General features: G+C 49.6%; 1 protein-coding gene and 1 long non-coding RNA gene across 2 annotated transcripts in view; both read left to right on the forward strand.

The window, feature by feature from the left end:
- Positions 1-661: 661 nt before the first annotated feature.
- LOC132419776 (OTU domain-containing protein 7A) overlaps positions 662-21,880 on the forward strand; it is a 392,208-nt gene continuing 370,989 nt past the window's right edge. The window contains exon 1 of the mRNA XM_060003662.1: positions 662-815. The gene's annotated coding sequence lies outside the window, so the exon portion shown is untranslated. The remainder of the gene's footprint in view (positions 816-21,880) is intronic.
- LOC132419775 (uncharacterized) lies at positions 9,824-10,365 on the forward strand. The gene is made up of 3 exons (XR_009518245.1): positions 9,824-9,840; positions 9,963-10,065; positions 10,316-10,365. It is a non-coding gene; the product is annotated as an uncharacterized lncRNA (long non-coding RNA).

Here is a 21,880-nt window from a genome sequence, read left to right on the forward strand (position 1 = left end):
ATGAGGATGGCATTAGTAACTTGTAATATAACATTATTTGGAAGGGGGGGGCGTGGTTACACCGAGAGGGTGATGTGAGAGTGGGCAGAAGGCAGTGGGCCGGCCTTGGCATCAGAGAGAGGAGCCGTCCGAAGTTGTGGTGTGAAAATACTTTTAAGAGGAAGGCAAAAAATGGGGAAAGGTCAGAGAACCGGTTTAAGAGGCAAAGGGAGCAGCTTCAGATGAGATGTGATGCACTGGCCCCGAAGCAGGTCTCGGCAATGGAGCCGAGACAGGATGGGTGGGAGAAAGTTTGGGATGCTGAGGAAAAAAGCGTGAGCAGAAAGCAAGAAATGAAGGTGGGCGCAGACAGTGCGAGGCAGGCAGACGGGCAAAGGAAGGTTAAGCAGGGGCACCTGGAAGAGCTAGCGCGGGCGAGAGGACGCGGGCGAGAACTGCCCCGCGCTCTTCCCGGAGTCCGGGTCTCTGCTCGAGTGGTTGCCGCGAGCACGCGCGCTCAGAGCCGGCCGGCAGGGCGGGGGCGGGGTGCGCGCACGTCCACGAGGGGAGGGGGCGGGGCGCGGCTGCGGCCGGTGACGTCAGGGGGCGCGCGCGGCCGCGGGCGGAGCGGAGGGGCGCGAGGGGCGGAGCGGAGCGCGGGAGGAGGCGGGGGTGGAGAGGCCCCCGGACCGCGAGCGGCAGCTGGGGAGGGGGCCGCGGAGCCGGAGCGCGAGAAACAGCTGATCCGATTTTCCTTAAAGCGAGAGAAAATGGAAGTCGGGTAGCGGTGACTGAGGCGCTGCGGGCTGGCTGAGCGGAGCGGCACAGCGCGGCAGGTGAGACGGCGCTGGCCGCGGTGCTGCCGGTGGCGGTGGGGCCGGGGCCGCGGTCCCGGTAGGTGCGCGGTCAGTCCCAGCGCGGCGCCGGATGCCTCCGCGGCTTTGCGGCGGGGCAGGTGGGCGCAGAGGCCGGGCAGCCCCTGTACCGGGCCGCGAGGGCGCGGGGGTCGCGGGCTCGGCGCGGGGCTCGCCGGCGCGTCTGCATTGCGGGCTCGGCTCTGGACCCCGCGGCCGCCGCGGCCACCGGCTCCGGCCCGGCGCGGGTCTCTGAGCAGGGCGCGGCGCTCTCGCTGGGTCGCTGACGGTGTCTCCTCCGGGCCCCTGAGCCATATGCACTGGAACGTGATGACAGGCGCGGGGACACCGGTCCCTCTGTCCGTGTGGGCGCGCCGGAGTCCCGGGGCGCCAGCGGACGCCCGGGCACGGCCCGGCAGCAGCGCGTGAGGCCGCCGGCCGGTTGCCCCGGCTGCGTGGGCCACCGCGGCCCGGTACGCTGCTCGCTCGTTCCACTGGGTCTGTCTGGACAGCGGGCGAACCGTTAATGCAATTTGGCTGTGAACCCGGAGGCCTTCCCTGGTATCTTCTCACTGGAGGGGGGGAGATCGCATCTGCTGTGCTCTAAGTGCTCCTTTAAATTCGGGAGATGTCAGTGATGTCATCATTAACAAAAACTTTCCTTCATTGGACACAACCACCCAAGCGCACCCTCCTCCCGTGCAGCTCTTGCAGCCTTTTGAGACTCTGCCACAAAATAGATTTCCCTCTGCTCTGTGAACTCACCAGCCTTACACAGGTGAAAACGGTTTTTATTTTTATTTCTTGACTTGAGAATGAATAGATTCGAGAGTGCCTGGAGGGAAACTTGTTAGATCCCCACGGATCTGGGAATCACTTCATCCACATCACAAGGATCCAGGGGAAAGTCATGCATGACACTTAAGTGGTTATTGACTGACTTTATCTTTATGATTGAAAGTGAGCGGTGAGATGAAAAATTTTAAAAGACATTATATTCCAGGTGGCAGATGATGTGTTCAGGAAAAGGTAGACAGTGTGGCCTAGATCTTGAAGGGCCTTGATTGCTTCAGGAAAATCTGCGGGTCTTCTTCCTCTCCATCACCTCCTCTCCCTGCCCCCCTCCCCCCAACTAGGATGGGCCTGGGAGCAGCTTGCTCTGGAGAAAGGGGTGACAGCTTCTCTGGGGCCCTGCCGGCCTTTCCTTACCGTAGCAGCTGTGCGGCCCACCAGGTTGAAGGCCAGCTTAACATCTGAAGAGGGTTGAGAGTGCAGAGGCTGGGACCTACCTGTATGGCACACAAAGTTCTGGGGAAATTTCTCCTCCTAAATTCGAGCAGCGTGTCAGCCTTATTGTGTGTGTGAGTATTCCATTAGTACTGACTGTAATGAGAACAGAAGTAAGCAAGTTCCCAAGACAGTCTGTATATCTACTTAAGCCTATCATATCAAAAGGATATTCAGTAAGGGACAAAAATATTGACATTCGTGTATTTAATAATTAATGACTCTTCCTCATTGGTTCAAAGAAGCATGCCTTAAATTATTAGTGTGGTCATATTGGGTCTGTAAGGAATTAAATACCACAGGCCATGAAAAAGTTTGAGTCTGGTCAGGAAGATAAGCTTTCAAAAACTCTGGATTGGTGGGAAGAAAACGGGGAAGCAGAGCTTCACCTTAGGCCTTGGCATTCAGGCTGACAGTAGATGGAAACCATTGCATTATGGAGTCTTGCCTTGTGTGGGTCTCAGCCTGAGTCCTGTGTGGAGGCCCTCAGCCCTGGTGGAGGACAGCATAAAAGTCACCAAAAAGCTGAACTGTCTGTTCTCCCCTTGTGGAGAAGGGGAGGGGCATGTCCCTCTGAAGCAGCCATGTGTGCATGGCCTGTCACCTCCTGAAGGTGCCAGATTTACTCACAGTGGCAAGGCTGCGTGAGACAGGAAGCCCTGTAGCGGAATTGTCTCCAAATGTGCATCTTTTCGTCTTCTCCGCGACTTTGCCCCTGCTGCATAACAGTTGCTACTTGACCTCTTAAGTCATTGGCCGAGATTTTTTCTGTAATTGAAGTAGCGTCAGTCCTACGAAAATTGGTTATTAAGGCTCTGAGCTATGAGCTCTGGCCACATATCCTTTTCACTTGTAGACCTGTGAAAATATTCATTATAATGTTTCTGATTTAACTCACTGTAGTACTCGTGAAAATGCAAATTCAAGTGTTCTCACTAAATCTTGAGATAGTAATCACTGATTTCCTAAAACATTTCAAAAACCCTTACTTTAAAGCTTCTTCATCCCCTTTTTATGGTTAGAACATCACATTTTCTGATTCTGGGAAGCCGTAATTGCCTTGGCTTTTCTTTTTGTTCCCTTTGGGTGTTAAGGTCATTTAATTCCTGTTTTAGGCCCAGAGAATAAAGGCTGAGTCAGCTCCCGAGGGGCCAGCAGGGGGCGTGCTAAATGCATCTTGGCGGTCCTCTACCTGAGCCACCTTGGGAAAGGATGAAGGATCCCCAAACTGGGGGTCTGTGCCTGTGTGCCCCGCGTCTCCATGTGCCCATCGCCCAAGGAATGGACACTGAAGGAAGCACATGCTTTGAATAGCCAGAGGTTATGGCTTCCAGAATGGGTCTCCCTCCGTGGGGCAGAGAGATTGCTTTAATGGCTCCACGTCTTTGGAGAGTGATGGTTGGTCCTAGTCAGAAGATTCAATGCCTTCTCAGACCACAGAAGGGAGAGTGTTGGCTTGGAGAGGAGCGACTTGGCCTCATGGAACTCCTGCCTACATCCTGGTCCTGGTGAGGGCGTGATAGTGCCGGCCAGGATAGCCAGTGGAAATGCCCACCATCCCCCAATAATGCTTTCTTTGGGGTTTGACAGCTACTGACTTAAACCCCAGGACTCTGTCAGTGGCACCTCCCAGGGGGTTTATTTGCCTGCCTTGCGAGGGTTATTGGCCTCAGGGTTTCTCTGATGGAGAAATGCAAATGTTTAATCCCTCTGTGTGTCTTTACCTGAAGAAAATGAAAACGGGAGAAAAGAGGCAACTGTGCTTTTCACTTAAATGTGCTTAATCTGATTTTAAGTGTGTGCCATGTTATTCATCAGAAAGTTCCTAGTGAGTCTAGAGAGGCGAGCTCATGCGGGGGGGGGTTGTCTTGCCAAGGTGAGGGCGAGGTGTGTGTGTCCCAGGGCTTGGATGACCATCAAGGGGTCTAGTTATGGTGTCCTCCCCAGGTTCCTTGTGGAGCCCAGATGCTGAAGGGAGAGATCACACCTTGAAGGGAATAAGTCTTCTACTAGACAACTGTCCAAATGCTATGACTGGATATTTCTTTGTATTTCTTGTTCTGTTGAAAATGCATGTAAATCAGACTATTGATTTCAAAGGGGCAAATGGAAATTGTTTTCCAGCTTTGTGCCTCTCTTGGAGCACTGTAAAGGGCTACAGGGGAAGTGCCACTCAATTAAAAGACAGGTGGTACCTGATCCTTTTGGAAGTTGTCCATCCCTGAGGAGGAGCACAGAATATCCTACTCAGAGGGAATCCTGAGATCCATAGGCATTTGAAAGGAAACAAAACATGCTGGTTCCTTTTTATGGTATATCTAATTTGAAAATATTTTACCCTTGAAACTTGGAAGCAGAGTTTCATTTGCCCTTGGCAGACTGCTGCATCCCCCAAGCAGTCTGTGTGTCAGACCAAGAAAAAGATGACATTAACACAGATGTGACAGGTGTGACAGAGCAGGCCAGGAAGGAACTGCCTTCTCTACTCTTTGGGGATGGAGTTCCTTACCATTCATAGTAACAGAATGGGTATATGGGTTGAAAACAAGTCTTTCAAATTCTGAAAATGAGACACAGGCTGATGCTGCTGTATTACCTGCCCATGTTGTCGAGGTGTGTTTAGCTGGCTGGTTTACACACAGTATCTCATGGTGGGAGGGAGGGCTCTGGTAAAGACTGGGATTAAGAGGGAGTTGACCCTGCATTTCCTCCTGCATCGGCCACAGCCAGCCACCCTGGACGAGGCATGGCACCGTCATGCTCTAGGCTGCTCATGAGAAAAGGAGAAAGTTAACCTCCCGTGTCTCCAAGGCCTTATCTAGTAAAATTGCAGGATCCCACAAACCCCTAGTGCTTGCTATTAGATTTCTGCTATCCACCATCTCACATTCTGAGAAGTCAAATGTACATTCATGCTAATGCAAGTTCTAAATACATCTCTCTTGCTTTAAGTAGATAAGTCTAAAGTAAATTCATTTTCTGGGTTTGAAAGATCTTGAGTTTCTCCTTGCAAGGAACTATCTGTTTGAGCTTAGTTTATTCTTCCATAGTTTTCCTTATAAGTGTGATGGATATTTGATGTCTGAGTGAATATGCATGCATAAGATGCAGTCTTAACTTTTAGGAAATTTAAAAGGAGAACGCTGAAATTCATTTTCTTTTCTGCTCAGTGTTTCATTCAATTGTTTTATTAGATCAGCGGAGTTTCACATGATGCTAGGGATGGGTGTGAACAGACCACCAACCCATGCCTCTGTGAGATTCAGTTTCTCAGTTACTGAGGTGAGTTTAGGAGTGGATGTCCTGGTGCTGCCCCTGCCACCTTGAGCCTTGCTACCGCTGTGAAGACTCCAGCTTTGCTGCCACTGGGGCTGACGCACCCGTGATTTACCCAGATTATCTCTGTGGTTCCATTTTAAAATTGTCTATGACATGGGGCTCCCCTGGATATTTTTTTAAATATTTATTTATTTATTTATTTATTGTGTGCCGGGTCTTAGTTGCGGCACGCGGGATCTTTGTTGCGGCATGCAGGCTCTTTTTTAGTAGTGGCACGCGGTCTTCTTAGTTGCGGCATATGGACTCTTAGTTGCGGCATGCCTGCAGGATCCCCAACCGGGGATCGAAACCGGGCCCCCTGCATTGGGAGCACAGAGTTTTACCCACTGGACCACCAAGGAAGTCCCCCTCCCCTGGATATTATAGGAAGCTTGGAGCTGGGCTGGCATGTCTGGACTGTGGAAGAGACCACATGATGGACTGTGTCCTGGGATGTGATGTGCCTCCTGCCCTGAAGGCCACCCCACATCCCAAGACTGAGTCAGTACCTATTCATATTGGGTGTCCAAAGACCACGTTCCATTCCATTTCCCCACAGTTCCTGTAATGATTATTTGAAGCTTGGAGAATATGTGTATTATTGAAATATGGGGCAACACATTTGCATGTGTAGTTTTTCATGCCTTTAAAAAAAATTGTTGAACATCCAAGGTATGTATCGTTCACTTTTTATTTTTTTAATTGAAGTATAATTGATTTACAATGTTGTGTTAATTACTGCTGTACAGCAAAGTGATTCAATTATACATATATATATGTATATATATATTCTTTTTTAATATTCTTTTCCATTATGGTTTATCATAGGATATTGAATATAGTTCCCTGTGCTATACAGTAGAACCTTGTTGTTTATCCATTCTATATATAATAGTTTGCATCTGCTAACCCAACCTCCCACTCCATCCCTCCCCCAACCCTCCCCCTTGGCAACCACCAGCCTGTTCTCTATGTACGTGATTCCATTTCTGTTTCATAGATAGGTTCATTTGTGTCATATCTTAGATTCCATGTATAAGGGATAATCATATGGTATTTGTCTTTCTGACTTACTTCACTTAGTATGATAATCTCTAGTTGCACATTTTTTCTTTTTAAAATGTATTCACTGGAGTATGTTTTACCAGTCTTTTAAATAATATCATGCTGTCTCTTGAAAGAATCATCCCTGAACAGAAAAAAAAAAAAAAAATGGACAAGTTGCCAGCCAACTTGGACGGGGTGAACAGCTGTGTGACCCTGGGCGCAGTCCCAGGTGGCCTCCCAAGAGGAGAAGCTCTGCTCTGGCTTCGCATAGGTTTGGGGGGAGGAGCAGGTGAGAGAGTGTGCAGTGAGTCCTTCAATTCTAAAGAGATCAGTCGTTCCAATAAAAGGAACTGGAGGCAGAGTGTGCCCACCTCACTTACCGCGAGCCCGTTTCTCTCCCTTAGTTTTCTTAGTTGATGGTTTTACAGTTTGCACTTGATTCAAGTCCTAGCTTCAGTGAACTTGCTTTAACTTTTTTTGTTGAGGAAGAAGGAGGCATGGGTAAGAAGGATGGAGGGCCTTCTTTGGCCTAGTGATTCTTGTTGTTTATCTGGAATTGTCAGCCAGTTCTGTTAAAACAGGCTAAAGGAAGTTCCTCCAAGTCAGAGTAGACGCCAGACCCCCTGAGAATTGGGCTGCATCTCCTACCTCTGGGGTGCTGCTGGGCATGTGAATAGCAGGCCCCCCAGGGCTCATCGGATGGATCGTTACAGAACACACTTTCTTACTCTTGGAGCTGATGAAAGATTAGTCTTTTACATGGAAAACTAGGGGGGTGAAGGAGAGGAAAGAGAAAAGGATTCCAGAGGTGGGGTCTTGCCAGTCCCATGTCAGTGAGGGTCAGTGACTGTGGCCTGAGGCCCCGCCAGCATGGGCGGTCTTGGCATTTACCCTTGAGGGAGGTGTTGGTCGGCCTGGTGTCCGCACCACTCTCCCCACCCTGAACGAGCCCCCTGGCAGGGCCTGCTGCTGTTCTTGGAGCAGGTGAGACCAAGGGGCATCCCTTGTCATCGGTGTTAAATGTGGTGCAGGGCAGAGAAGTCTCTGTGCCTCCTGAGGGACGTCGCAGGCCCCACGGGAGGAAGTGGCTCTTTTGCAAGCCCCGTCACTTATTAGGTCATGTGAAATCTCTGTGGCTGACTGTTTCATATGGTACTGTGGCTACGCAGTTTTTGGTAGGCAAATTGAAAGGTCGCACTGGATCTCTTGGAAGCCTGTGGCCTGGACTTGCAGGAATGGGTTGCACTTTGTATCCACGTCTCTTGATTATTCTGTTTGTACAGTCTGTCTGGTCTGAGGTGCTGTGAACTGGGCCCTAAGGGCCCCCTAGTTCGAAGTGGCTGGCGGACTCCGGTTGTCAGGCATGCCGTGTGCAGTCAGCCTCCATCTCCCCAGGGTCATCTGCCCTAACTGGCCGAGGCTGACAGCGTTTCCTAAGGTTTCTTCCACCCAAGTTCACTTACCCCATGAACAGTCTGGATGGCACTGTGTTCAGAAATGCATTATCACATTATCGTGTAAAGCTTCTGGGGCTTGGGAGGGGTGATACAGGCAAGAAATTCCACTGCTTCATGTTAGGGGTTTGTTAGAAGATGCTGTGTTGCTGCATTTAAATTAGGAGCTACAGTGGAGGTTGCAGACACCACAATAAAGCGAGTCACATGAATTTTTTTGGTTCCCCAGTGCATATAAAAGTTATGTTTACACCATCCTGTAGTCTATTAAGTGTGCAATAGCATTATGTCTAAAAAATACATATACCTTAATTTAAAAATACTTTGTGGCTAAAAAATGCTAACCATCGTCTGACAATGCAGGGTTGCCACAAACCTTCAGGTTGTAAAAAATGCAGCATCTGCGAAGCGCAGTGAAGCAAAGTGCAATGAAAGGAGGTCTGCCTGTACTAGTCCGTGGGGTGACCGGAGGTCCAGGCAGGAAACGTGGCCGTGGCCATGGCCATGAAGGAGCATCTGTGTGTGGCCCCTGTGGGCTGAAGGCCGGGCTGGGCCTGCTGGGGGAGACTCCCAGCCTCTGGCCCAGGTCCCCACCTTTGGCACCTTTCTAGTCCTCTGTTTCACAGGTGAGGTGGAGGCAGATAGCTGCCTGACCTCTGATGTCTCATTCAAGTCCATGATTCTGTGCCCAGTAATTCCCTCCTTCTCTCCAAGTGCTGACTAATCAGGGGAAAGAAAGCCCCATTCATTGCTGGGAGAGAGCAACTAGGGAAAATTAGGCGTCTCTTAAAAATATTTGTATCCATTTCTCAAGCTGAGGAGAATACAGAGCATTTTAAGAAGGATTTATAATTAGAAATGGATTGTGTGGTCAGCATCCCTCCTTCTGACCATGAGGCTGCGAGGAGAAGGCTGTGCTGTGGCCCCGTGTTCAGAACAGGCTCTCCACGCGTGTTTGTGAAATGCAGTTACTAGTCCTGTGGGAATTAAAATTAGAAATTTAATTATTCTTTCTAGAATTGTTTAGCTCCCATGAGTTCAAAAGTGTTATAGTTGAGAATGTGGCTCATGTCAGATCTGACACATTTTCAAACTTGAGACCCCAGTTTGGCACCGTGCAAAATAAAAAAAGCCTGGATTATTTACCGATTCACCATGATGTGACACACCACAGAGTGTCCGTTCTCTGGGGAGGTGTAGTTTCATCTTCTCCGTATATGTGTCGCAGACACTGTGTGCAGTCTTAGGGAATATTAGCTACATCTATTTGATAAGGCAAATGACTGTACTCCGGATTTTTTTTTTTTTTTTGTGGTACGCAGGCCTCTCACCGCTGCGGCCTCTCCCGCCACGGAGCACAGGCTCCGGATGCACAGGCCCAGCGGCCACGGCTCACGGGTTCAGCCGCTCCGCGGCATGTGGGATCCTCCCGGACCGGGGCACGAACCCGCGTCCCCTGCATCGGCAGGCGGACCCTCAACCGCTGCGCCACCAGGGAAGCCCCTATTCCGGATTTTTAAAAACCCTCCTCCCCACCTCCCCTTTCCCCATCTGGGGTTATGGAGGGGCCTTGAAGAAAGAAGCAGTCTGCATCATCGACACTCAGCCGGGACGTGGGACCCCTGGGGCTAATGCTTCCTCTAGGCCTCCCTCCGCACCCTGACGACTGTGCGGCCCACTCTGGCCCCCTGACCAGCACTGCCCTCCTTCTGCCTGACACGCCTCTCTCCTGGGCTCGTCCCCCTCCTCTGGAGAGTCCTCAGGGGGCTGCTGGACCCCTCCAACCTCACCCCTGAGCAAGATCCCTTCCCACCTGCCTCCCTGTTATTTCAGTTTGGCAAGAGGATAAGATCTACCCGACTTCGCCTAACAGAGCAGAACCATGACGCCGTGATGGACAGGTATTGAGTGGGAAAACGATGCTTTCTGGATAAAGTACTGCTAGGAAATTTTTTTTTCTTTTAAGAAATTAATTAACCTTCTCTGTCAATGTCCCCTCTCGGTGTTATCTCTGCTGCAAAAGTTGCCCAAGAAGGAACCGAACCACTGTACCCGTGATGATAAAAGTGGGGGTTCACGATTCAACACTGCTGCCTCAGCAAAACAGCCCTTTATGAGCGTGGAAGGTCTGTGGTCCTTCCCCTCCCCCCCCCCAGCTCTGGATGAGACCAGGTGTGGGTCCCTAGAGGGAGCTGAGGGTGGGCATTACTGAGAACAGACTTGCAATCAGTATTTACCCTCTGGGTAGGGCGATGCCCAGGGCACCAGAGAGGGAGAGTCTAGTGTTTGAGGGTGTGTTTGGAGCAGTCTGGAGACCCAGACCCCTCTTCCGCAACCCCAAAGTTTGCATTCTTCCTGTCACACTCTTCCTAACAGGGAGGAAGAGAGAAGCAGAGACATTTTCCGAGCAGGAGGGTGTGTTGGCCATCTACTCCCCAGCATGATGGAACAACCTGTCTAAATTCACAGAGCTGCCAAGCCTGCAGCACGGAAGACCAGGTTCCTCATGTTCTTCCCATCAGTTCGTTGTGTTGCCCAAGAGATGGGCAGTGACATTTTGCCCCGAATTCCTGGTGGTATTCGTGGACCAGTGGGCAAAGGCATGAGAAAGCACCTCTTGCATGGGTGTTTGGTCGCCCCAGCAGCACACCTTCCCCGAGGGTCCTGGGTGCTGGCCCAGGCTGAGCATGAGTGACATAAGGAAAACTGGGGCGCTGCATGATCTCTGGGCAGCTACCAGGCTGGAGGGGAGTCTGCACGTGAGGCATCACATCGGCGGAGCACAGCCAGGCAGGAGTCACACTTCCTCCATGGTGGACAGGTGGGGTGGGGGCCTCCACCACCCAGGCACATTCTCCAGGGAGGCAGAGCCCTTCACAAGTCCAGATTGGGTTTCTTCATGTAGATATGAGGCTGTACTCTGTAAATTAAGACTATACAAATGTAAGAAACTGTTTTGAGGTTTTTGTTGTTGTTATTGTAGTTACTTTTCAGAAGCAAGAATAAAAACCTGGAGGAAATGTAGAAAGAGCCTAAGTCATTTGGAGACATGTAGAATTTGCATGAAGCTGTTAGGTGGTTCCCGGTGGTTCACAGAGGAGAATGGCCCCCAGACGTTTGCTGCTAGCCCAGGAGGCTAGAGCTAGACTCATGGGCTGTATGCAGGCAGGGCTCAGCCACGGTCAGGCTGTGGGACTTTTCGGAGGGACCCAGCAGGCCTGAGGCTGCGTGCCCATTCCCTGGGGCTGTGCCATATCCTCCCCAGTGTGTTTCCAGGCACTTGGCCCAGGTTAGCCCATGAGTGTCTGCTGGATGGGCCCCCACATTCAGGGCACTGAGTGGAGTGGGTCCAGGTCAGGCCCCTGCTCTGACCACCTGCTGGCCTTTCACTTGCTCTGCCCAGCCACTCCCATGGGGTCCTGCATCCCCAACATGTTCTGCTTTCCAGAGAGTGCACAGGGGAGGTTGTAGGCACCCAAGTGCCTGCAGAGGAGCCCCTGAGTGCCCAGGCCAGTGGGGGGTGGGACACTGCCATCCCTGGGCCCCCTGGGGGCACGGGTATGGGAGAGGCTGTGCTTTGGGGTCAGACACACTGTGTTCTGTTTCCATGGTGCTGCCTCCTGCTGTGAGTCCCTGGCTGGGTCAGGTCATCTCCCAGCCACTGCGTCCCTGCAGGTGACAGCAGGTCCAGGGGTACCTGTCGGTTCTCTACAGCTTCTCTCCAGGCTACTCTCCCCTCAGGACGGAGCCCTAACCAACTGGGCGTTCATTCCTTTTCAGCAGGGTTGGGAAGAGACCTGCCCCATCGCTGGGGACCTCCGGGAGGTGTCTTACTGCCCTGAGCCTCTGTTCCCACGTCTGGAATGAGGGGGAGCCTCATTCCATTCGCGGGGTTGATGTGAGGACCACAGAGGCTGGTGGACAGGTACTTGTGTTGAGATCAGAGAGAGGTCACCCTGGAAACAGAGGAGACCCTCTGAGAGCTCCAGAGCGAGTCACACCAGCACCATCTTCCTGAGTTTGTGGGATGTTCTGGGATACAGAACAGCCTGGAGCAGGAGAGGGCAGTCTGGACCCTTTGGACATTCATCGGAATTCACTGTGCATTTTCCTTTTTAGGGAGCAAACCGGAGGATCCTTCAAACCTTTGTCCACTGTGTGTCATCGATGTTCATTTTTTAATAGACTGCTGATGAGTTTAATTGATGTGGGGGGGAGGGGGAGGGGAGGTAGGAGAACCTGTTTGTCTGCACTTTGCTCTTGGTGTTTTGAGCATAAACCATTTGTTTTGGGGACACTTTTTGTAAAACACGATCCATAAGAAATACTGAAATCTAGAAAGACAAAGCTAATACAGAACTTGCCACATCCTGTCCCCAGCCCTACAGGAAGGTGGGAGGGCAGGTATTACTCCATAGAAATAGGGACATACGAGTTTTTGCCCTTTCTCCTTTGCTTATTCAATTTTCTTAAAAAATGAGACGGCCAGTATGTGCACAGGCTAACAGAATTCAAGTAAAACAAGAATATATAGTAAAATGTGAGTCATTTTCTTATGCCAGGCCCAGTCCCTCTCTCAAGAGGCCCTGCCGTTAATTGCTCCTCTGTACCTTTCTAGAAATATTCTGTGGATGCCCAAGAATGTATATTTCCTTTTTTCATGTTGAAACACATAGGAGCATACAGTGTCCATTGTTCTCCAGTTTCCTTTATTCTCACTTAATCATGTTGGAGATTATTACATTTTTTAGACTGTCGTATGTGCTATTTAAAATAAAATGTACTCCATTGTATATATGTGCCACATCTTCTTTATCCATTCATCTGTCGATGGACACTTAGGTTGCTTCCATGTCCTGGCTATTGTAAATAGAGCTGCAGTGAACATTTTGGTACATGACTCTTTTTGAATTATGGTTTTCTCAGGGTATATGCCCAGTAGTGGGATTGCTGGGTCGTATGGTAGTTCTATTTTTAGTTTTTTAAGGAACCTCCATACTGTTCTCCATAGTGGCTATATCAATTTACATTCCTACCAACAGTGCAAGAGGGTTCCCTTTTCTCCATACCCTCTCCAGCATTTATTGTTTGCAGATTTTTTGATGATGGCCATTCTGACCGGTGTGAGATGATATCTCATTGTAGTTTTGATTTGCATTTCTCTAATGATTAATGATGTTGAGCATTCTTTCATGTGTTTGTTGGCAATCTGTATATCTTCTTTGGAGAAATGTCTATTTAGGTCTTCTGCCCATTTTTGGATTGGGATGTTTGTTTTTTTGATATTGAGCTGGAATATTACTCAGCCATAAAAAGAAACGAAATTGAGTTATTTGTAATGAGGTGGATGGACATAGAGTCTGTCATACAGAATGAAGTAAGTCAGAAAGAGAAAAACAAATACCATATGCTAACACATATATATGGAATCTAAAAAAGAAAAAAAATGGTCATGAAGAACCTAGGGGCAAGACGGGAATAAAGACACAGACCTACTAGAGAATGGACTTGAGGATACGGGGAGGGGGAAGGGTAAGCTGGGACAAAGTGAGAGAGTGGCATGGACATACATACACTACCAAATGTAAAATAGATAGCTAGCGGGAAGCAGCCGCATAGCACGGGGAGATCAGCTTGGTGCTTTGTGACCACCTAGAGGGGTGGCATAGGGAGGGTGGGAGGGAGGGAGATGCAAGAGGGAAGAGATATGGGGACATATGTATATGTATAACTGATTCACTTTGTTATAAAGCAGAAACTAACACACCATTGTAAAGCAATTATACTCCAATAAAGATGTTAAAAAAATAAAATGTACTCATTTAAATTTTATTTAATTTAATAATGAAGGATTTGCCGAATTTAAACTTAGTGTCTTCTATCTTGGAGTTCCCAGCATGTTCCTTCCCTGGGCTGGGTGGGCCAGCCAGTGATAACCATAGTCCCAGAGTACGTAGTGGCCGGCCCCTCCCAGGTGGCAGTTCCTGCAGTAGGGCTGGCCCATGAGCAGGAAGTAGTGTCCCTCTGTCCACTCCCTGCCATGTGGGTTAGGCAGGTGCTCAGGAGGAAGAATTGACTGGGGAGAAGCTATAGTCTCCATTCAATCCCTGTAAAGTTAGGGGGAGACTATGAAAGATGTTTGCCAGCTGCCTTGACTGATATCAGTTCAGTTCTGCTTTGAAAGATGACTAAAGTGCATGCCCACCCTTCTTTCCCCCACCCTCCCATTCCTCCTGTCTTGCTTTTTATGTCACCATTGCTTACATGGTCTAGACACATACTATTTGCCCCCTCGTAGGAAACCTCATTTTCCACAGTTACATGGTCTTCGTGCTACATTTAGATGGATCACACAGTACTGGTCCTTTATCTGTAATTTTTGAGGAATTCTCAAGGCCTTTCTTTCAATTCCTCTTTCAGTTGTTGGAGTTCATGATAGAGTTTTTTGGTCATGATCCCCCGCTCTCCTCTCGAATGGCTCATGACTCCCAGTGGAGAATTTTTGCAAGCTTCAAAATATCTCTTGCCTGAGTATAAAACTCTTGAGTCACACTCTTTTCCTTTAAAACTTTATAGAAATATTTCTGTCTTTTAGCATTGAGCATTATTGTGAAGATATTTGAGCTCAGCCTGTCTTCTGCCTGGATGTTCATATGATTTTTTTGATTCAGTAACTTCTCCAGGCTGTTTCTGTATGCTCATCTTCTGTATCACTTTCTTTTAAACCGAACACAATATACCCTATCATCTGACAAAGACAAGTCACTTTATCTATGTAGCATTTCCTCTGGGTCTTATATCTGTCATCTCTTTGATAAACTTGATATTTCACATCCTTTGCCATTTCATTTGCTTGTGTCTTTGTTTGGTTGATTGTGTTTATTCTAGTTTTTTGTTTTTTTGCGGTACGCGGGCCTCTCACTGTTGTGGCCTCTCCCGTTGTGGAGCACAGGCTCCGGATGCGCAGGCTTAGCGGCCACGGCTCACGAGCCCAGCCGCTCCACGGCATGTGGGATCTTCCCGGACCCGGGCACGAACCCGTGTCCCCTGCATCGGCAGGCGGGCTCTCAACCACTGCGCCACCAGGGAAGCCCTATTCTATTTTTTAATGGCTTATAATGTGGTCATCATCCCTAGCTCATTTATTTTCTTTTTCTCCATTTCTTTCCCAAGCTCTTCTTCTCCTTCTGTTGGTTCTCTTCTTTGATTTTTAAAAATCTTTTTAGGAGAGTGTGGTAGGCAGAGTAAAGGCCCCTCAAAGATATCAATATCCTGATGTCCAGAACCTGTGAATATGTTGGGAGAATTGGAATTGAAAAAAGTAAAATTGAATATGAAGTGAAGGTTGCTAACAAGCTGACCTCAAAGTAGAGGGATTATCCTGGGTTATCCTGAGTGGACCCAGTGTAATCAGAGGGTCCATGAAAGTGGAAGAGGGAGGACCAGAGAGGCATCAGACTGGTACTGATGTTGTTGGCAGCAGGAAGCCATGAGCCAATGCATGTGTGTGCCCTCCAGGCTGGACATGGCAAGGAAAAAGGGGCTTCCTGCGGTGGCTGGAATCATGACTCCCAAAGACGTTCATGTCCCAATCCCCAGAACCTGGGAATATGTTATTTTATATGGAAAAGGAGACTTTGCAGATGTAATTAAGTTAAGAATCTTGAGATGGGGAGATTGGCCTGAATTATCCATTGTGGGCCTGATGTAACCCCAAGGGAGGCAGGAGGGGCAAAGTCAGAGCAGACCTGACGCTGGAAGCAGAGGTCGGGGGATGCGGTTCCTGGAAGGGGACCACCGGCCGAGGAACCAGAGCAGCCCCTAGAAACTGTAAAAGGCAGGCGCACATTCCCCCCGGAGCCTCCAGAAGGAACACCATCCTGCAATACTTTGGTTTTAGCCCCGTGAGACCCATTTCAGAGGTCTAACCTCTAGAACTGTAGGATGATACATTTCTCTTGTTTTAAGCCACCAGGTTTGTTGTGATTTGTTGCAGTAATAATAGGAAGCTTACAGAGACTGTGAGGGGTATGTTACTAAAAAAGCTCTTCTCCTATTTCCTTACGAGGCTTTCCTCTGGGTCTGCCCGTGCTTACCCTCCTCCCCCACCCTATTTCTGTGCCTGATTCCAGAGCTGGTTACTTGGTGACTTTAGTCAGTTCTTTGTTGAAGAATAGGATGGGGGTGCACTTCATTTCAAGTTTGTGGTCTGGAATACACTCTCTCCGAATACATTTCCTTTGCCCAGCCGGAGGGCTGCATTCCCCAGATCTTCATGTATAAATTGGGCATTGCTCCTAGCAGGTCTTTGTGCTTCTATCCCATAGTTGCTGCCTGTTTCTCTCTGTGTATGAGGCCAAGTCCACAGGCCACAGTCTGCTCAGTGGCTCTGCTCCCATGTCTATGTGATCCTTCGCAAGCAGCCATCTCAAGGACTGTATCTCCCCAGGGGTCAGGATGGGGGCTCTGGCTTGCTCCGTGCGTTCCTGGTTCCATTGGTCTGGTCCACCCAGGGATTTGTGCTCTCTGCTAGTGTCTGTTTTCCTGATTTGTTGAAAGTGGAATATATTTCTCTTTCTAGTTCTCTCTCTCCGTTTTCATTGTTTTGGGGGCTTTCAAAGCAAGCGTGGAGGAGTAAGCCAGTCCCTGGAAACTGCTGTCTGGTGGATGGTGGTGTAGATGCCTAGGGATCTTGCTTATAATCTTTGGGGAGCTCCTTGTGCTTTGAGAGAGAGGAATGGGGTCGCCGTTTCTCTTGGGGGCTGGGCATTGTTTAGCAGTTGTGACTTTGTGGTTCCTTTTCTAAGAAGAGCTTTTGTTTTACTCCAGAACATGTTTCCATAAAAGCCCTTCGTTTAGATTAGACAAGCTATTGTACAAAGATCTGGCCTTTCCGAGGGCCCCCAGGCCTCCCCTGCTAGCAGCCTGGGGGAAGGAGGCAGACAAGTGCCACACTGGATATCTGACCCAAGCCTCCCTTACCTCTGGGGCCTGATCCTACCCCTGCCACACCCCAGCAGCCTTGGACTCACTGCCTGTATCTCAGAAATCTATGTGGCTTTTTAGACGTTAATCAATAAAGCCTTGAATGAACACTTGCTGCTTTAATCACTAATGAATATTACATTAATGCTGTAATCCCTAAACAGTAGAATAGCCTCCAGTGATTGCCATGTGTTTTTCCAACATTATCTGGTTTAAATTTCACAGACATCCTGTGAGACGGGTGTCACCTTTCGTCCCCACTTGCCCGCTGAGCCGGTCTGGGGGCACCTGGAATGCCATTTGTCTGTCTTACGAAGCACAAGCTGCCTTCACAGTTGACCTGTTCCTTTACAGCCAGGAGGTGTGCACTTACTTTGCTGGGCTGAGTTGAAGCTTATGAACTTTTGGCATTCTTTTACAGGCTCTTTGTGTGCGCAAATCTGTTGGCTCCAACTATGTTTGGAACAGCTTACTTGGCAGCAATCTAAGATATGTTTGTTTTAAATATTCAATTTTAAATAGTTGTATGTTAATAGCCCTTAGTTTTGCAGTGTTTTTCTGTCTTTTAAAAGCCGTGGCAACTTAAAAGTAGGAAGCCCTAAATCCTGAGGAGTGAGAGCTTGTGAGGATTTTGCCCCAGCCAGACCTACTTTGGGCTGTCCTATGCGCACGGAGCCCCTCCAGCTTGTTGCCTCTGGGCTGCCTGCCAGCCAAGCAGTGTACAAGGAGAGGAATGCCCCTGCTCACGTCTTCAGTCGCTGGGAGAGAAATCCACCATGCACTAAAAAGATAGTAAACTGGAGTCTTTAAATATTTTTCTTTTTCTCTGCCTGCCTTCCAGTTTGTAGGGTCCACAGGGTTGTCAGTCATGGGGATGAGTAACTGGTGGACCATGGCTTCAGAGAGGCCAGCGGGGCCAAGCCCTGCATCCCTGTAGACAGAAGGTCAGTAGCACTCAAGAATCAGGTGAAATGATCACTGTGCTGTCGCCAGTGTGGAGGAAGGACAGAATGTACCTGGTATTTGAGAAAGACCACATCCCGGGGTCACCTGTACAACCAGAATGTGTGAGACCTCGGGGAACGTAGCCTTGTCGTCTTCCTGAAGCTTCCTTGGACATCTGGGAAGATGAGAGAACGAGCTATCCTCTTGCCTGCTCCTCTGGGCCTCCCCCAGGGATGATTCATGCTGGGATCAGTTCCATGACATTAGCTTTTAGCTCTCCAAAGATTGCTTGTTACCACTTCCCTCTCTTCCTTCCTCTCTCAGTTTGTCATTTATTGGTCCTTTTTGTTCCATCGTTCTGATTTTTCAGCGATTCTCTTGCATTATGCCTTCGTCTAAGGGCTTTCCTCAGTGCTGCCTTCCACTTGGCTGATCTGCCCTCTGCCCAACCCACATCAAACCCACTGTAAAGACCAGCCACTTGGATTTTGGTTTCTGTGATTATGTTGCTCATTTCCATAAATGCTCTTAATTTCCCATATCCTTGGTCTTTTTGAAAGGTATCATATTGTTTACTTAGGGTTTTGATCACTTTAAGAAGTGCTTGAATCCATCATTTAAAACAGTATGTTATGGTCTCTGATTCACAATTTGTTACCTGAACTTCTCGGTGGTGGTGAGTTGGGGGTTTTTGTCTGATGTTACTGTTTGCTGGGTCTGCTGGCCCTGTTCTTGGGGAGTCGCTGCTTCTTGTGTTTCCTCACTTGATTGCAGCCTTGTCTTTGCTTGGCATTAGGGTGTGTGCATCTGGCCAGTGAGATTGTATTTGCTTCTGTCAGGTCTCCAGGGGGCTGTGAGTCCAGGGTCACCTTGCGTGTCAGCTCCTCGGGTTGGTGGTTTTGGAGACTGTGGCTGTCTGAACTGAGTGCCCTCTGAGCCTTTGCCCTTCAATGGTTTGTCATGCAACTGGCTCACTCTGAAGTTGGGACCAGCTTGGAGAGTGGAGCCACTAAAGGACAGGGCAATGGCCAGTACATTTGTGTGCCGAGGCCTGGGAATGCCTGGTGAGCGGTTTCCTGACAGTGCCCTGTGGTGGCTAGAGCAATGTTGGCCCCATCGGCGGGCTCTGTCGGCTGTACAGAGGCAAAGGACTGGCAGGCCTTTCCCAACTGAGTCTGCTGCATTTTCTGGAAGCTTCTTTGTTTGCTTCTTTTTATCATATCAACCTGATCAAATGCAAAGCATTGGGTGTAGAAGAGCACAAGATACCTCAGGAATCAGTGCTGAGTCAGCGCAGAGAAAGGAGGAAGGCAGACCATACACTGATGGCTGGAGTATTCTTGAGCCTGTTATGTGGATGTTATCTGAGGTTTTAACTATAGAAAACTTAAAAAAAAAATCACAAAGCATTTTAGAGTATTGCCTAGAGCTGGGGAACCATTACTTGAAGTTCAGGGTTAGACACTTCCCCCAAGCAGACTGGCCCACCCCCACCCCCTTGTGCCAGGTACACCCCATGGTTCTCTTGCCATATCTTGGTTGCTGGCTCCCCTGCCCTTCCCTGGATGCAGAGCCCTCCCTTCCAGTGCCAACCCCTACCTCTCCTATGGTGCCTTTTACAGTTTCCTCACTCACGGCACCTGTGAACTGTGCCCTACATCACAGTGTGTGCTGTCCCAGGAGCTCCCAAAAGGCGGGCTGCCAGTCTTCGTGTGTTGGTGCATCTCACCCACGGGACGCCTCCTCATGGTGACCGTGCTTTTCATGGCCATGACATTTGAAGAGCTCTTTAGATTTCCAGAAGAAGGGACTTAGCTGTGTTGCAAGCCCTTGCACCATTAGTGCCCCCATAAAGCCTTGCAGTACCTCCCCCCACACACAAACACATAGTAGATTTGGGAGCCTGAGGTCATTTTGTTGCTTCCCTGGAGTGTAGCACTCATTACCATGTCACTGTGACCTGGAGCCTTCACAAGTAGCCTTCTTCTCCTGGTTGTAAAGGGTGGGACCATCATGTGTTGTACTCAGTGCAGGAGAGCCCCCGTCATGCTCTGACATGTTCCTGCACCCTTCATTCATTTCCATCGTATGCTCAGTGGTGGGCAAGTGTGTGCCACCGTCCTGCTCTGGACACTGTTCTACTGCGCGTTGGGAACGAGGCAGCACTGTCTCGGGAGCCCAAGTCTCCGATCACTGTACAGTAGGCCCTCTGTATCCTCAGGTTTGGCATTCATGCATGTAACCAACCACAATCAATTATGTTCTAAGAAATATTCCAGAAAGTTCCAAAGAGTGAAACTTGAATTAATTGTACTCTGGCAGCTATTTACACAGCATTTACGTTGTGTTAGGTATTATAAGTAATCTAAGGATGATTTAAAGAATAGGGGAGGATGTTCAGTGAGTTATTTGCAAATACGACACCATTTTATATAAGGGACTTGAGCATCTGTGGATTTTGGTATCCTCAGGAGTCCTGGAACCAACCTTCCATGGATACGGAGGGGTAACTGTATTTACTCCTGGAAGGTTTAAAGTGGTCGTGCATTTATGTAAAATGTCCCCAGGTGTCCCTGTTACATCTTAAACTTCCTCTGCAGTCTGACCACCTCTGCTGCCCTGACACACATGGCTCGTTCAGTGCAGCCTCGTCCACCCAGAAGGGTTGGCAGACCTGCTGGGCAGCCCGCTTCCTCATCGTAGCTTGGCAGGAGGGCAGGGAGGACTCTGCAGTGTCCCCTCCAGGCCAAGGAGCGGTGGGGCGACCCTCGGCATTTTATTGACTCTGTTTGTGCATTTAATTTTTTGCAAAATTGTGCTGCCCTTGACTTTCTGTCATCTCATTCATTCAACAGACATTGTGTCTAAAGACTTGCTTTTCCCCAAAAGTAACAAATACCCTTTGGAAAAATACCCACTGGAGAAGAAGTAATCATGTGCAAAGAATTTTTCCTCTGGTTTTGTTTTCCTCTTCACTTGGCATTATTTCTTGAGCCTTTTCTACATTACTAAATAGCCTTAAAGTGAGGTCCCTACGGCTACGTGACACTGCATGGGCTGAACGTGCTGTAGTCGGTGAACGATAACGGATCGATCGTGGGCTCCTGAGGGCTGGGTGCATGGCCCTGCAGGGGACACGCTCCAGGTCAGATGATGGGTCATCCCGCGCAGCGTGGCAGGTCACCACACACAGGAAAGCCTGTTCCTGTTCCTGATGCCACTGCCAGAGTCCTCCTTTTTGTCCTGTTCTTCTGGTTTTCAGGGGGCCACCTGGGTGATTTTACTCTGGTCTCTTTCACACACGATCATACCAGCTTTCTGAACTTAGTTGGTAACAGTGTACCCAAGGAGTTTATGATTCCACATCCTTCCTCCACGGGCCTCCACCAAAGGAAGTTAAAGGACAGTCTGGGCCATAGACAGAATAGCGGCTGCCCACAGCCCAGTGGGATGAGCTCAGCACCAGGAGAGGTTGTGTGGCTCAGATTCCAGAGATCAGGATTCTTGGGGATTTGAATTGGGGAATATGGAAGAAGTCAGGCACCTGGGAATGACAGGAGAGACCCAGAAGACAGGAGCTGGAGAGAGACTGCAGGGACTGCAACTAACAGTGGGTGGGCCTCTGGGAGAGTGGACAAGAGCAGCAGGGCTGTAGGGGCAGGAGGCTGGAGACCCAGTCTTGCAGAAGGTAGAGCCGGCGCCAGCAGAGAGGAGCAGAAGGGAGCAGCCTGGATCCCACACCCCTGGGGCTGCGGCCCTGACAACTGCCTCCCAAGCAGCCCCAGGACTGTGCGCCCAGCTGTGTGCTGGAGCCCCCGGGCTCCTCCGCCTTCCCCCTCCTCCTCCTCCCCTCCTTCTCCCCTCCCCTCCACGTCTCACTTGTCCTTCCTCTCCTCCTCCCCCTCTTCTTCTCCCTCCTCCTCCCCTCCCTCCTCCCCTCCCTCCTCCCCTCCCTCCTCCCCTCCCTCCTCCCCTCCCTCCTCCCCTCCCTCCTCCTCCCCTCCCTCCTCC

This window comes from Delphinus delphis, chromosome 2 (genome assembly GCF_949987515.2).
Source record: "Delphinus delphis chromosome 2, mDelDel1.2, whole genome shotgun sequence".
Taxonomy (NCBI): domain Eukaryota; kingdom Metazoa; phylum Chordata; class Mammalia; order Artiodactyla; family Delphinidae; genus Delphinus; species Delphinus delphis.